Source organism: Dendrobates tinctorius, unplaced genomic scaffold, assembly GCF_039654945.1.
Source record: "Dendrobates tinctorius isolate UK_male_01 unplaced genomic scaffold, ASM3965494v1 ptg000230l, whole genome shotgun sequence".
NCBI classification, from domain to species: domain Eukaryota; kingdom Metazoa; phylum Chordata; class Amphibia; order Anura; family Dendrobatidae; genus Dendrobates; species Dendrobates tinctorius.
In genome coordinates, this window is record NW_027361897.1 from 7,210,289 (window position 1) to 7,226,738 (window position 16,450).

Here is a 16,450-nt window from a genome sequence, read left to right on the forward strand (position 1 = left end):
CTGCCAAGCGAGTGTCCCCAACCTGAATGACAGTGCTACCTTACTATATATATATATATATATATATATATATATATATATATATATATATATACATATTTAATACCAAGCCCGAGGATTAGTAATGAACAGGTGTCAGCCAGTCAGCCAGATACCCTCATTAATAAAATGGTACATAAAGAGTTACATAAAAGAGACACACACACACAAGATCTGCGTGAACCACAATATCTGTTTTATTTTCAAAACATTTTTTTTTTTCAAATTGCGTGGGCTCCCGCATAATTTTCTTAACCAGCAGAGGGAAAACCGATGGATGATGTTAATATTCTGAGAAGGAGCCAATAGCCATAAAGGTACCCAGGCTATTAATATCAGCTCACAGAAGTTCGCTTAGTTTACAGGGGAACCCCAGAAAAAAATTGACATGGGGTCCCCCTATAAAATCGAACCCGCAAAGACTAGGCAAACAGCTGCGGGATGATATTTATAGCCTGGGAAGGGGCCATGCATATTGGCACCCCCCAGGCTAAAAACATCAGCTCTCAGCCATCCCAGAAATGGCACATCTTATAAAAGCACCAATTCTGACACTTAGCCTCTCTCTTACCACTTGCCTTGTAGCGGTGGAAGTGGGGTAATATTTGTGGGATTGATGTCACCTTTGTATTGTCCGGTGACATCAAGCCCATGGATTAGTAATGGAGAAGCATCAATAAGACACCTATCCATTACTAATCCTATACTTATATGGTAAATAAAGGCACAGCCAGAATAAAGTCCTTTAATTGAAATAATCACACAGACTCCTTTATTGAATCTTAATATACCATACTTACTGCATCGCCTAATCTCTGACTCCCTTGGCTCCTGCAACAAAAGTAAAAAATAAACCAACATAAATACTCCCTGTTCGATGTAGATGTAGGCCTCATTAAGAAATAGACTCAATTTAAAGGAGCAGGTCTCCTAGACTTGTGATGTCCATACACTAAGTGTATTGGCTGGCAAAAAAATTTCCCTGTGGGATACACCTCAGCCTTTTTAAAAACAAGTATTTTACACCCAGCATAACCACCCACCCTTGTTAAGTGGCGGTGGATGATGAGACGTGGAGAAAGGCCTGATTAAAAAATATGACCAATTTAAGGAGCAGGTCTCCTAGACTTGTAATGCCCATACACTAAAGGGGGTTTTACACATAGCGATATAGCTAGCAATATCGCTAAAACGTCACTGGTTTTGTGACGTTATAGCGATATTGCTAGCGATATCGCTATGTGTGATACTTACCTCCGACCGGCTCCCCCGCTGTCCATTGCTGATCGTGCGAGACTGGGCGGCTCCATTTCTCGACGTCTGCTTCCTGCTGGGCTTCCTGCTGTGTGAGACGAGCGACGCTGGATGCGAGCGGGAGGATGTCAGGATCGCTGTGTGTGAAAGGAGAGTATCGTGTGCTGCGTCGCTGCTGCATCGCTGTGAGATCTTTCTGTGTGGAAGCTCACTAGCGATCATTTAGCGATGCACCAGCAATCCTGACCGGGTTGGATCGCCGGTCAGATCGCTGGTGCATCACTAAATGTAAAAGGGCCTTAAGTGTATTGGTTGGCAAACATTTTCCCCTGTGGGGTGCACCTCAACCTTTTTAAGAACAAGTATTTTACGCCCAGCATAACCACCCACCCTTGTTAAGAATTTGACACTGGCTGTAGCAGCACGGAACATGTTAACCCTGGTGATCTAATGGAGGTGGATGATGAGACGTGGAGGAAGTTCTCATTAAGAAATAGGACCAAGTTAAAGGAGCGGGTCTCCTAGACTTGTAATGCCCATACACTAAGTGTACGGGCTGAAAACCATTTCCCCTTGGCGGGATAGAAATTTTTTTTTAATTTGGTGATGGGCATCATAACACCCTTCTCAAAAAATGGAGTGGCTGGAGCATGACGGAATACGTTGACCCTGGTGTTCGAGTGGTGGTGGATGGTGAGGATGAGAAGAAAAAGGAGGAGGAGGACACCAAATAGTCAAAATCAGGAAGCGTATACCAATGTGTGGGTGTGAAGAGGTGCATGGGAATACACCTCCAAAAAGCCACTACATTGGAGGTTATGTTTCGCTGTCAACATTTGGTGGTGTCGAGAAGTCTGGCCCAATCCATCACTTGTTCATTTTTATAGGAGTCAGCCTGTCTGCATTTTCCATTGACAGGCGTATGCGCTTATCTGTGATAATTCCACCAGTGGCACTAAAAGCCCGCTCTGACAAAACGCTAGTGGCAGGGCAGGCCAGGACCTCCAAGGCATAGAGACCAGTTCATGCCACGTGTCCAGCTTGGATACCCAATAATTAAAAGGCACAGAGGAATCAAGGAGGAAGCTGGTACGGTCAGCAAGGTACTTTCTCAGAATCTTATAAAACATTGCATTCCTTGTGACAATACCCGTGCCTCAGGGTCAGGGCGATGGAAGGGTCTGAGAAAACTGTCCCAGAACTTTGCCAGTGTTCCCCTGCCTCTGCTGGATTGACGTTGTGTCTCTCTCACCTGTCCTCCTTGGTTGTCCAACAAACTGTTATGTCTGCCGCCAGCGTTTTGAGATGGGAATTTTCTTTAATAATTCTGCAACAATAGCCTTCTGGCACTGCACCATTTTAGTATACCTGTCTGCCTCTGGAACAAGAGATTGAATGTTCTCCTTGTAGCATGGATCTAAAAGTGTCACTACCCTGTAATGACTGTTACCCAATATTTTTACAATGCGAGGGTCATGGGAAAGGCAGCTCAACATAAAGTCAGCCATGCATGCCAGACTGTTAACAGGTAAGCCTTCCGTGTCCTCACCAACAGGATGACTGACCAAGGTGTACTCCTCCTCTTCCTCCCTGTCCTCAGGCCATCCACGCTGAACAGATGGTATGACAGTTGTGGTTGTTGTACCATCTATAACGCATGAAAGTAGCTCCTGTTCTTCTTCCTCCGCCTCTTCCTAATTGTCAACCAATCCACGTTGGGATGACATGAGGCTGGGTGGTGTATAATCACCCTGTATGGTTCCGTGATCCATGTCCTCGTGCTCTGTCTGCAATGCATCCTCTTTCATTGTGAGAAGAGAGCTTTTCAGAATGCAGATGAGCGGGATGGTGATGCTAATTATGGCATCATCACCACTCACCATCTTGGTGGACTCCTCAAAGTTTTGGAGGATGTTGCATATGTCTGACATCCATGTTCACTCCTGAGGTCTTATGTGTGGAGTCAAACCTGAATAACCACAGCCTTGTTGATGCTGGTATTAAACAACTGCCCTCTTTTGCTGACAAATCCTTTCCAACATATGCAGTGTAGAGTTCCATCACGTGGAGACATCACACACCAGTCGGTGAGCCAAAATCTGCAATCGCTGCTGAAGCATGGCAAGGGCGGCTGAAGCTGTAGCTGACTTTCTAAAATGGGCACACAGGTGGTGTACTTTCACCAACAGATCCGGAAGCTCCGGGTAGCTTTTTAGAAAACATTGAACAACGAGGTTAAGCACATGGGCCAGGCATGGTACTTGACTCAGTTCACCTCACCTCAGAGCCGCCTCCAAGTTCCTGCCATTGTCACACTCAGCCATGCCTGGCTAGAGATTCAGCGGTGTCAGCCACACATCTGCCTGCTCTTTCAGAGCTGTCAACAACTCTTCAGCATTGTGCGGTTTGTCACCTATGCAAATTAGCTTCAGCACAACCTGTTGCCGCTTGGCTTTGTCAATTCTGCAGTGCTTCCAGCTTGTGACTGATGTGCTCATTTCAGAGATGGAGGCTGAAGAGGAGGAGGTGCAGTAGCTGTACACAGTGGGCGCAACCTTGATTGACATAGGGCCCACAATCTTTGGTGCCGGGAGGATGTGTTCCATCCCAAGGTCTGACTGGGTCCCGGCTTCCACTATGTTAACCCAGTGTGCCGTCAGTGAGATGTACCATCCCTGGCCACAAGCACTTGTCCACGTGTCTGTGGTTAGGTGTACTTTCCCAGTAACTGCATTGTTGAGGGCATGGGTTACGTTGTGCGACATGTGCTTGTGTAATGCCGGGACGGCACAGCGGGAGAAATATTGGCGGCTGGGGACCGAGTACCTTGGGACGGCCGCCGCCATCAGTTTGCGGAAATCTTCTGTCTTTACAAGCCTAAAAGGCAACATTTCGAGTGCAAGAAGATGAGAAATGTGAGAATTTAGTACTGTTGCCTGTGAGGTGTTGGCTGCGTATTTCCGCTTACGTTCCAATGATTGGGGTATAGACAACTGAAGTCTGCGCTGGGACAAGGACGTGGACGTGCTTGATGATGGTGCTATTTGACTGTGGGCAACAGTAGGTGCAGGGCAGGAGGCATCTTCGCATGCACTGTGGACAGGGGATTGGCTTGCACGTACAACAGTGGAAGAGGCAGTGGTGTCACCCGCAGACACTGTTCCTGGAGCCTGGGATTGGGCCCACAAAGTCGGGTTCTTTGCTGCCATGTGCCTGATCATGCTGGTTGTGGTAAGGCAGGTAGTTTTGCTATCCCTGCTGATGCTGGCATGACAAGTGTTGCAAATGGTCTGTTTGGGGTTATCGGCAGAGTCCTTAAAAAATAACCAGACTAGGGAAGACCTCACAGTTGGACTGGCAACTTCCGTCATTTTGGTGCTATGGGGAACGGTTGCACGACTTCTGTCTGCAGCCACCACACTGCGTCTGTCTGCCTGAAGGGGTGCTACGCCTCCCTTCCCCTCTATGCTGCTGTCCTCGCTCTGCATGTCCTCCTGCCAGGTTGGATCAGTTACTATATCATCCACCACCTCATCTTCCACTTCTGCACCCTGGTCGTCCTCCTTACTTTCCTGCAATTGTGTCTCATCATCGTCTACCTCTTGTGACTGTGGCTGCTCAAATATTTGTGTATCGCTTCATGGAATATCATCTTGCCCGGCTTCAAGTGGACCAGGCGAGAGGCACAAATCTACAAATCGAAAACTGAACAGCTCTTCGGAGTGTCCGAGTGTGGGATCAGTTGTCTCAGGGCACTCAGCATGGTGGGAGGAAGGAGGATCAGGGTGAGGAAAATGCGGTCCAGATTCACGGTTACTCTGACTTGACCGTGTGGAAGACAGGGTGCTGGTGGTGGTGGATAAGTAACTGGAAGTATTATCCACTATCCAACCAACAAACTTTTCACACTGCTTGGGCTTGAATAGTGCTGTCTTGCTGCAGTCCCCTAGGACTTCGGACACTAAGGTCCAGCGAGAAGAAGTGGGTGTTTTTGGTGGCCCTATTTCAGCTTGCCCATGGCCTCGGCATGCACCATCACCATCATGTCCACTTCCCCATCTCTTGCCACGAGCCTTGTCCATTGTAAATGGACTAGAATATTATACACGTTCACTACAAGTGGCTGAATTGGGATCAAACTTGTATGCGATACGTGTGTGGGAAGACCACACTTTAAAATATCTAGACTGGAGTCAAAAATGTTTTTTTGCTTATCAAATTTCTGTCAATAAGTAACGCATCAGACACTAGAATATGTAGGCCTAAAATGGCCAAATTTTTTGCACAGATAAAGGAGGCCTGTTACAGAGATACCATACTGCCAAATATGTGGCCTTTTTTTCTTAAAAAGGCAAAATAGTGCTATATATAACTAGAGTGACAGACAGGAAAACACTGAAATACTGGCCTAAAATGGCCAAACTTGGACAACTCAGATATATGAGGCCTGGCACAGAGATACAACACTGCCAAATATGTGGCCTGTTTTTTTGTAAAAAAAAATGCAAAATAGTGGTGTATATAACTAGAGTGACAGACAGCAAAAAAATGGAATTTAGGCCTAAAATGCCCAAATTTTTAGCAGTCAGATGGATGAGACGTGTCACAGATATACAGTACCACACTGTAAAATATGTGGCCTGTATGTATTTTTTGGGGGGTTCAGCAAAATGGCATCAAGAGATTGTGTAAGACACTCAAAAAAATTCTACTCTACTGTAACACATAAAAATGAGATTTCTCTGCGCACGCAAAAGCGATTTTTGGGACCCCTTTAAAATTGCTGGATTTTCATGCTGGGCTAGGAAAAGGACCTGGCTGTATTGTGCAGTGTCAAAAAGCAAACGGAGAAAAAAAAGGGCTCTGGATTGCTTTGCAATAAAATAAGCTCTATTAGCCGGGCAAAAAATGTTTTCCTAGCCAATTAGATCTGGGGCTAGGTATATACGGTCAATTTTATCCTACAGGTAGCAGCAGCAGCAGACAGTAAGGGAATGGACCCTCTTGATGTATGCAATCATATCTATATACACACATACAGTGCCTGCAGGCCTTGCACTCATATAAATAGAGCGACGTACAATCCCCTGCCTACCTAACACTGCAACCTATATACTCCGGAATTAGTCCTTAGATGGACTGTTGGTTTAGCTGGATTTGAGTACTTTAGGATGGAATCATAGAATCATAGAATCATAGAATCGTAGAGTTGGAAGGGACCTCCTGGGCCATCTGGTCCAACCCCCTGCTCAAAGCAGGATTCGCTAAATCATCCCAGTCAGATGTCTGTCCAGCCTCTGTTTGAAGACTTCCATTGAAGGAGAACTCACCACTTCTCGTGGCAGCCTGTTCCACTCATTGATCACTCTAACTGTCAAAAAGTTTTTTCTAATATCTAATCTGTGTCTCCTCCCATTCAGTTTCATCCCATTGCTTCTAGTCTTTCCTTGTGCAAATGAGAATAAAGTTGATCCTTCTACAATGTGACAGCCCTTTAGATATTTGTAGACAGCTATTAAGTCTCCTCTCAGTCTTCTCTTTTGCAAACTAAACATTCCCAAATCCTGCAACCTTTCCTCATAAGACAGGGTTTGCAGACCGGTCACCATTCTGGTCGCTCTTTTCTGAACTTGCTCCAGTTTGTTGATGTCTTTTTTAAAATGTGGTGCCCAAAACTGGACACAATATTCCAGATGAGGTCTGACCAAAGAGGAGTAGAGGGAAATAATGACTTCACGTGATCTAGACTGTATGCTTCTGTTAATACATCCTAGAATTGCATTTGCCTTTTTTGCTGCTGCATCACACTGTTGACTCATATTCAGTCTGTGATCTATTAGTATACCCAAGTCTTTTTCACATGTGCTGTCACTTAGCCCTATTCCTCCCATTCTATATATGCTTTTTCCATTTTTATTGCCCAGATGTAGTACTTTGCATTTCTCCCTGTTAAAAACCATTCTGTTAGTTGCTGCCCACTTCTCCAGTTTATTTAAATCTTTTTGAATCCTCTCTCTCTCTTCTCTAGTATTAGCTATCCCTCCTAGCTTTGTGTCATCAGCAAATTTAATCAGTTTACCCTCAATTCCTTCATCTAAATCGTTGATAAAGATGTTGAACAATACAGGGCCCAGGACAGAGCCCTGTGGTACCCCACTTGAGACATTCTTCCAACTGGATGTGCAGCCATTTACGACCACTCTTTGGGTCCGATCACTAAGCCAGTTATGAATCCACCTAACAGTTGCCTTGTCCATTCCATACTTAATCATTTTTTCAATAAGGATTGTATGAGAGACTTTGTCAAATGCTTTGCTGAAGTCAAGATATACTATATCTACAGCATTTCCTTGATCCAACCAATCAGTGATACCGTCATAGAAGGAAATTAAGTTAGTCTGACATGACTTATTAGTTACAAACCCATGCTGACACTGTTTAATCACTTCATTCTTATCCAGGTATTGACATACATGTTGTTTAATAATTTGTTCAAAGATCTTTCCTGGTATAGAAGTCAGACTCACCGGCCTATAGTTACCTGGGTCCACCTTCTTCCCCTTTTTGAAGATAGGAACAACATTTGCTCTTCTCCAGTCTTCTGGCACTTCTCCTGTTCTCCAAGAATTTTCAAAGATTATAGAGAGGGGTTCAAAAATTTCTTCTGCTATCTCCTTCAGTACTCTGGGGTGTAATTCATCTGGACCTGGAGACTTGAATTCATTTAGGCTAGCTAAGTGTTTCCTCACTATCTTTCTGTTTATAGATATCCTGGATTCTTCTATTCCCTTAATAGGACAGTGAATAACAGTTGATGTTACATTTCCTTTCTGAGAGAAAACAGATGCAAAATAGGAATTTAAAAGTTCAGCCTTCTCAACATCCTGTCTTACCATTTCATCATTTTCATCCTGTAAAAATCCTATAGCATCTTTGACTTTTCTTTTACTTTTGACATATCCCCAAAATCCTTTATTATTGCTTTTGACATCTCTTGCAAGCCTCAATTCATTTTCAGCTTTAGATAATCTGATTTGTGCCCTGCAGGTTCTGCAGACAGCATTATATTCTTCTTTAGATATGCCTCCCTCTTTCCATTTTATAAACATTTTTTTCTTCCTTTTTAGCATGTGCTTAAGTTCTGTGTTCATCCATCCTGGTTTCCTTAACTGCTTCCTATTCTTCCCTCTTTTCGGAATTGTTAACAACTGTGCTTTGAGAATTTCATTTTTCAAGATTTCCCATCCTTCCTGGACATTTTTGTCTTTAAGGATATCCAGCCATTGGATCCCTCCAATTCTCTTTCTGAATCCCTTAAAATCTGCCTTTCTGAAATCTAACCTTGACGTCTGAATCTTCACAGGTCTTCCGCCTCTAGTTATCCAAAATTCTAAAATAGCATGGTCGCTACCTCCTAGGGTCCCAGCCACTTTTACCTCCTCAACCATTTCCTCCCTGTTTATAAGGATTAGATCCAAGGTAGCAGTTCCCCTTGTTTTCTCCCTTACCTTTTGGAAGATAAAGTTGTCAGCAAGAGAGGATAAGAATTTCCTTGACCTGTTAGTTTTGCCTGAGAGAGATTCCCAACAAATGTCTGGATAGTTGAAATCTCCCATGACAACTATGTCATATTTTTTGGAGAACTTGGCCATTTGATGCATAAAGAGTTCATCCATAGCTTCAGCTTGCACAGGCGGCCTGTAGTAAATGCCTACAATGGTGTCCTTTCCATTGTTCTGTCCTTGTATTCTTACCCAAACAGTTTCCACAGAACTCCCAGTCTCTGAAGCTTCAATCTCTGTGCAGATATACGCGTTTCTAACATACAATGCGACACCCCCTCCTCGTTTATCAAGTCTGTTTCTTGCAAATAAGTTGTATCCTTCTAGTCTTGTATTCCAATCATGTGTATTGTCCCACCAAGTTTCAGTGATTCCAATGACATCATATTTCTTTTCCTGTGTTAGTAGTTCCAATTCTCCTTGTTTGTTGCCCATGCTTTGTGCATTAGTATAGAAACATTTTAGTTTGTGATTGGTTTCTCTTTCTCCAATATTTTTATTAATTAGATTCTTTCGTCTTTGTTCTTCCTTTCCACTTCTAATAGCAGAGTTCTCAATAGCATTTGTCAGGTGTATGGCTTTTTCTGGTCTTTTGCTTCCCTTCCCATGTTGTTCTAGTTTAAAGCTCTCCTTACAAGTGTAGCAAGGCGACTTCCAAATACATGCTTACCAGTCTTCGTAAGGTGCACCCCATCTCTAGCAAGTAGTCCATCGTATAAGTAGTTCACTCCGTGATCCAGAAATCCAAATCGTTGCTGACGGCACCATCGACATAGCCAGTTGTTCACCTGCAGAATCTTATTCCACCTCCTTGTTCCATGGCCATCCACTGGGAGGATGGAAGAGAAGACCACCTGCGCTCCCAGTTCTTTCACTTTCTTGCCTAAGTCTTCAAAGTCTCTGCAGATGGTTTCCAGGTCGTTTCTTGCAGTGTCATTTGTCCCCACATGTAGTAGCAGGAATGGGTAGTCATCTGTAGGTCTGAAGAGTCCTGATATCCTGTCAGACACATCTTTAATTTTTGCACCTGGAAGACAGCACATTTCTCTTGAAGTTATATCCGGTCTGCAGATAGCGGAAGACCCAACTCTGACTAAGGAATCCCCAAATCTGACCCTATCTCGGCAGCAGCTCTCCCAACACTATCTCAATCCGGAGCTGAATGCACCGAGCAGGGCAGCGTCCGGTCTTTTATACCCCTGATGATGCTGTGCGGCCAGCCAATCACTGCATGACCAAAACAAAGATGGCTGCTGTTATGATTGGGTCACCGAGTAGGAGAGCAAGCCCAAGCTAAGCCACAGAAACCCAGAGAGGTTGGTAACTAAGAGGATTGCAGACCCTTGATCCTATCCACACAGCTAGCAGTAGCAGTGGAGCATGCCTACGATGATCCTAGATGCCTTGGCACAGCCGGAGAGCTAACTAAGCCTAAAGCAAGAAAGGGGAAATCTAAACTGCCCCAGAGCAGACCCCAAAGGAATAGATATCCCCCAAACATATATTGTCAGTGGGACAAGATGAAAACACAAATGCAGGTTGGAAACTAGACTGAGCAAGCGATGGGACCCACACTGACTGGACAGGACAGGAAAGGAAAGACACTGTCTGCAATCACGCAAAAAACCCTGCAAAAAAGCCCAACATGTCTGATGCAAAAAGATAATGGAATCGCACGACTTCGCCCACTATATCAGCACTCTGGCCTCTTTTTGCTCTGCTTTCAGAATATACCAATCTATTAAGGGACAAAAACAAACTGGCACAATCAGTAACATATGGATGGTGATTCAGCACAGCCCCAGCTGGAGCTTGCTGACCCACACAAAACTGAAATAGAGAAAACCAGATCAAATGTAAACAGAATAGCAAATGAACAATTAGCTGAACATGCAGGGACTGAGCTGGAAACTAAGACCTCAGGAGGCAGGAAAAAAATCACCAGCAAGGACAGAGGGAGTCGGCTGTCTTAAATCCAGTCTGAAACCCCAGATCTCCAATCGTCGTCCTCATTATCAGGTGGCAAGCCTCTGTTAATCAGATCAGCTCCATTACATCTAGTAACCACAAGAGGGAGCCCAGAAAGAGAACTTGCAACCCCTCTGTCAATTTGACCAGCTCCACTACCTTCAGTAGTAACCAGAGGTAGGCCAGAAAGCGAATTCACAACAGGCTGCATCGTTACAGTGCCTGGCAGACAATCCCTGCATGGTGATTGGGACTATGAAGACCGCCAAAAAAGCTGGGTGGAGACCCAAGTTTCCACCGAGTAATCCCGGAAATGCTCAGTGCTCGCCGAGTACACAGAGTACCGTGATACTTGGGCAAGTAACGAGTAATGGCGAGCATATTCGCTCATCACTATTCGCTATGTGTCCCCCAGGATGCGCAGAGAAGTGTATTGAGGCCATTGGGAGTGCTTTGCAGTCACAGGCATAGCTGTGATTGCAATGCAAAATAAAAGTATGTGTTGGTCTTGGACAAGCTATTTGTCCAAGGCAGATTTAGGAAAACCTGCCATGGGCTTTTATTTTTCCAATGGACTACAGGATGGTAGTGGGGCAGTCTGTTTCCTCCCAGCCGGGTCTTCCATGTGGCCTACGACCACAGGTTCATTGTAAAAACCCTGCAGCAGAGGGTTGGGTGTGTTAGTTTGGTTTAGCAAGGTTGCAGAACAGAAGGCTCTGCAGAGCCCAACCTGTGTGAAGCAACACAGAGCCAAGCAGAGCCAAAAGGCCTGGCACCTCTCAGCGTACTCGGTGGTGCAGTAGCCTATGGCAACGGTCCTGGTTACAGACTTTCATGTTTTCCCGGCTGCGATCCGGAGGTTACCTTTTGAGTTCCAGTGTAAGTTTTCTATGAACAATAAAAGACTTTGTTTTGAACTTTCCTGTGGTCACTGCCTGTCTGTCACACTGCACCAACCCCCTTGCACTATAGCGTACAATAGGGGCAATTAATGAAGACTAATGTAGCGCACAACAATCTTAATGAACCGCTTGCTGGAATACAGTCACCAGATTAGGCGCGTATTTACTAAGCGTGCCCTGCTGGCAGAAATGTAAGTCAGTCAACAATGTGTGTACATTTGTGAAGTAAGTTACCCCACTTTAGTACCGAATACAGTCATATGTTAAAGTTTGGGCACCCCTATTAATGCTAACCTTTTTTCTTTATAACAATTTTGGTTTTTGCAACAGCTATTTCAGTTTCATATATCTAATAACTGATGGACTCAGTTATATTTCTGGATTCAAATGAGGTTTATTGTACTAACAGAAAATGTGCAATCTGCATTTAAACAAAATTTGACCGGTGCAAAAGTATGGGCACCTCAACATAAAAGTGACATTAATATTTCGTAGATCCTCCTTTTGCGAAAATAACAGCCTCTAGTCGCTTCCTGTAGATATTAATGAGTTCCTGGATCCTGGATGAAGGTATTTGTGACCATTCCTGTTTACAAAACAATTCCAGTTCAGTTAAGTTTGATGGTCACCGAGCATGGACAGCCCGCTTCAAATCATCCCACAGATGTTCAATGATATTCAGGTCTGGGGACTGGGATGGCCATTCCAGAACATTGTAATTGTTCCTCTGCATGAATGCCTGAATAGATTTGGAGCGGTGTTTTGGATCATTGTCTTGCTGAAATATCCATCCCCTGCAGAACTTCAACTTCGTCACTGATTCTTGCACATTATTGTCAAGAATCTGCTGATAATGAGTTGAATCCATGCGACCCTCAACTTTAACAAGATTCCCGGTGCCGGCATTGGCCACATAGCCCCAAAGCATGATGGAACCTCCACCAAAATTTACTGTGGGTAGCAAGTGTTTTTCTTGGAATGCTGTGTTTTTTAGCCTCCATGCATAACGCCTTTTTGTATGACCAAACAACTCAATCTTTGTTTCATCAGTCCACAGGACCTTCTTCCAAAATGTAACTGGCTTGTCCAAATGTGCTTTTGCATACCTCAGGCGACTCTGCTTGTGGCATGCTTGCAGAAACGGCTTCTTTCGCATCACTCTCCCATACAGCTTCTCCTTGTGCAAAGTGCGCTGTATTGTTGACCGATGCACAATGACACCATCTGCAGCAAGATGATGCTGCAGGTCTTTGGAGGTGATCTGTGGATTGTCCTTGACTGTTCTCACCATTCTTCTTCTCTGCCTTTATGATAGTTTTCTTGGCCTGCCACTTCTGGGCTTAACAAGAACTGTACCTGTGTTCTTCCATTTCCTTACTATGTTCCTTACAGTGGAAACTGACTGGTTAAATCTCTGAGACAACTTTTTGTATCCTTCCCCTGAAAAGCTATGTTGAATAATCTTTGTTTTCAGATCATTTGAGAGTTGTTTTGAGGAGCCCATGATGCCACTCTTCATAGGAGAATCAAATAGGAGAACTACTTGCAAGTGGCCACCTTAAATACCTTTTCTCATGATTTGATACACCTGGCTATGAAGTTCAAAGCTCAATGAGGTTACAAAACCGATTTAGTGCTTCAGGAAGTCAGTAAAAAGTAGTTAGGAGTGTTCAAATCAAGAAAATGATAAGGGTGCCCATACTTTTGCACCAGTCAAATTTTTTTTACATGCAGATTGCACATTTTCTGTTAGTACAATAAACCTCATTTGAATCCAGAAATATATGAGTCCATCAGTTATTAGATATATGAAACTGAAATAGCTGTTGCAAAAACCAAAATTGTTATAAAGAAAACAGGTTAACGTTAATAGGGGTGCCCAAACTTTAACATATGACTGTAAATCTGACAAGTGGGCCACGTCCCATCTCTCCCATGTTGCACTCATGCTACGCCTATATTAGCATAGGTGGCCTGGATTGGCATTTAGAGGGAATCTGTAAGTTGGCTCAACCCCTACATGCCCCATCTATATGGGCATGTAGTTCATAGAAAGTTATCTTAGCATTGATACCTTGATATCTTGGATCGATGTCTTCTTCCAGAGATAGCTACGCTTTTCTTACATATAAATAACCTGTTAAGATCTATTGTCTGTACACAAATCCCCTGAGAATCTGCCTCCAGAGCTTATTGTAAATGAAAGGGGTTGTTACCAGTGTGAGACATGTAGACCAGGCAAGCAAGCAGACTATCAGTAATTATGCCCCCTCTCATTTAATATAATCTATGGAGGTAGATTCTCAGGGAGCTCTATGTCCGGCCCATAGCTCTTAACAGCTATGGCTACTTTCACATTTCCGTTCTTTAAATCCGGCGGGCTGCAGCGAAAAGTTGTCAAACCGGATCCGGTAGAAGGCGCAGCCCGCCGGATCATCTGTTTAGGCCGGAGACGGTGCAGGAGAGGGAGAGAGAGAGAGTCTTCAGGTATGCGCTGTTCAAAAAAGCGGTCCGGCGCTGTCAAAAAACGTTGCAGGGAACGTTTTTTGCAGACGCCGGACAGGCATTTTTTGCAAAAGCCGGATGCGCCGCATAGCCATCAGGCGCAATGCAGCGATAATGAAACTCTATGGGAAAAAAGCTGGAACCGGTGGCAACAGGCGCCGGATCTGATTTTCACAGATTTCGCCGCATCGCAACTGAGGCCTCATACCCATTGGCGATTAAAAAAACGGTCCGATTTCTGGACTGGAAAAAAGGGTGGAGTGTTATGCCAGTGTCATGCGATTTCTATGCGATTTTTTATTTTTCCATCCGTCTTTTCATCCGTTTTCCAACCGTTTTTTTTTTCAAAGCCACTCTTTTTCTACAGTCATTTACAGGACCATTTACAGTGCTCTATACCACAGAATGGTGATGCATCCATTAAAAACGGATGGAAAACGGATGGTCCGTTTTTGGTCCGTTTTTTTAATCGCACCCATTGACTTCTATTGTCAAAATTGCTGCAAATCGCAGCATGCTGCAATTTTTTTCTCAGGCCGATTTTGTCAGAGAAAAAAATCGCAAGTGAGATGTCACCTATTCACTAACATGGGTCAGAGTGCAATCCGATTAAAAATCGGATTGCAATCGTCCGATTTTATCGCCAGTGGGTATGAGTCCTGATGCTGAAAACCTGAAATGTGAAAGTACCCTAATTTACAAAGGAAAAATTAGGATTTTTCTGTAATACAACATTGGATCACAGATATCAATGTATCATTTTATTCAGCTTTCTATGACCTACATGCTCATATAGACAGAAACAGTTGATAGTCAAAAATGAAAAACAATCGCTCAGAAAATGACAAAAAACTAAAAATTACTAAAACAGACACTTCAGGAAAAAAAGGTTGATGTCTTGGAAAACATGGTGGATTTAGCTGTGTGTAAAAGACATCGGGTGAAAATATCTTTGGGTTTCTTTTGTACAGAATCTTTTTGCTGTTTTTTTTGGGTTGTCAAAGAATTTCATTATTTTTTTATTTTTTTGCTCATTATCAGTGAACGTTAGTTACACTTTATACTGCAACACTGTCTCCATAAAGAAGCTAAAAAAAAGTTAAATTTAAAAAGAAAATATTGTAAACAATATTAAAAAAAATTACAAATCTACATTACTCCCTTTTCCCAATTAAAAAAATAAATAAAAATGTAACAAAATAAGCATACTTAATATTGTTGTGTCCATAAAAGTCTAATTTATCAAAATATTAAAGTATTTAAACCATCTGTTAATCATCGAAAAGGAGAAAAAAATTGAAATGCCAGAACTGATGTTTTTTGATAGCTGCACTTCCCTCCAAAAAACAGTAAAAAATAATCATAATGTATGTACTGCAAAATGTTATCATTAAAGACTACAGCTCAGGGCCCTTACACAGCTCCATCAATAAAACAATAAAAAAAGTTATGGATCTAAGAAAATGGCAACACAAATTTTTGTACACAATCTCACAATTTTTTTAATAACTATTTTTTTTAACCACATACGTTTTGTGATTACCAAAATTGCAATGACCTAGAGAATCAGCAGTTGGTGAGTAATTTTTTTCTTTTACTTCAGTATTTGTAAGCCAAAATTAGGAGTAGGACAGAGGAAAAACATAATAGAAATACGTCACCGCTTCTATATTTTTGAGGTACAAAATTCACCATATACTCAATGTGTGAACGTGGCTTTGGAAAGAACCCAATGAATAAACACCTGAAAAGAGCCAGATCTAGCTCGTAATGCCTGACCCCAAAAAGCGTAAAAAAAACGAATTTACATATTGACTTTCATCCAGCATCTGACCACAGCATTTTTTCTATCCAACATTGCAGTGGAAAAAAATGAGAAAAAAACAGCATTTTTGTAGAATGTGCTATGTGCCGGTTTCACACACACAGAGGTATAAAAATATGATAAAAAGGTGCAATTTTTGTAGCAGTTTTTAATACATATTCTTGAGCCAGGGCAAGGAGTGGACTCAAAGTTGATTGGAAATTTTATAGAAACCATTTTTGGTCCTCATAAAGATTGCAGTGGAATATTTCTCTAAAACATTTTTGTGTGATCATTCTTTACAGACGTACTAAGTTTAAAAATCTCAAGAAGATTTTCTTATAGTGACAGCAGAAAAAAAGGATATTTAGAGTCTACATAGCACTTTTCATATAACTGAGTGATTTGTGGTACAT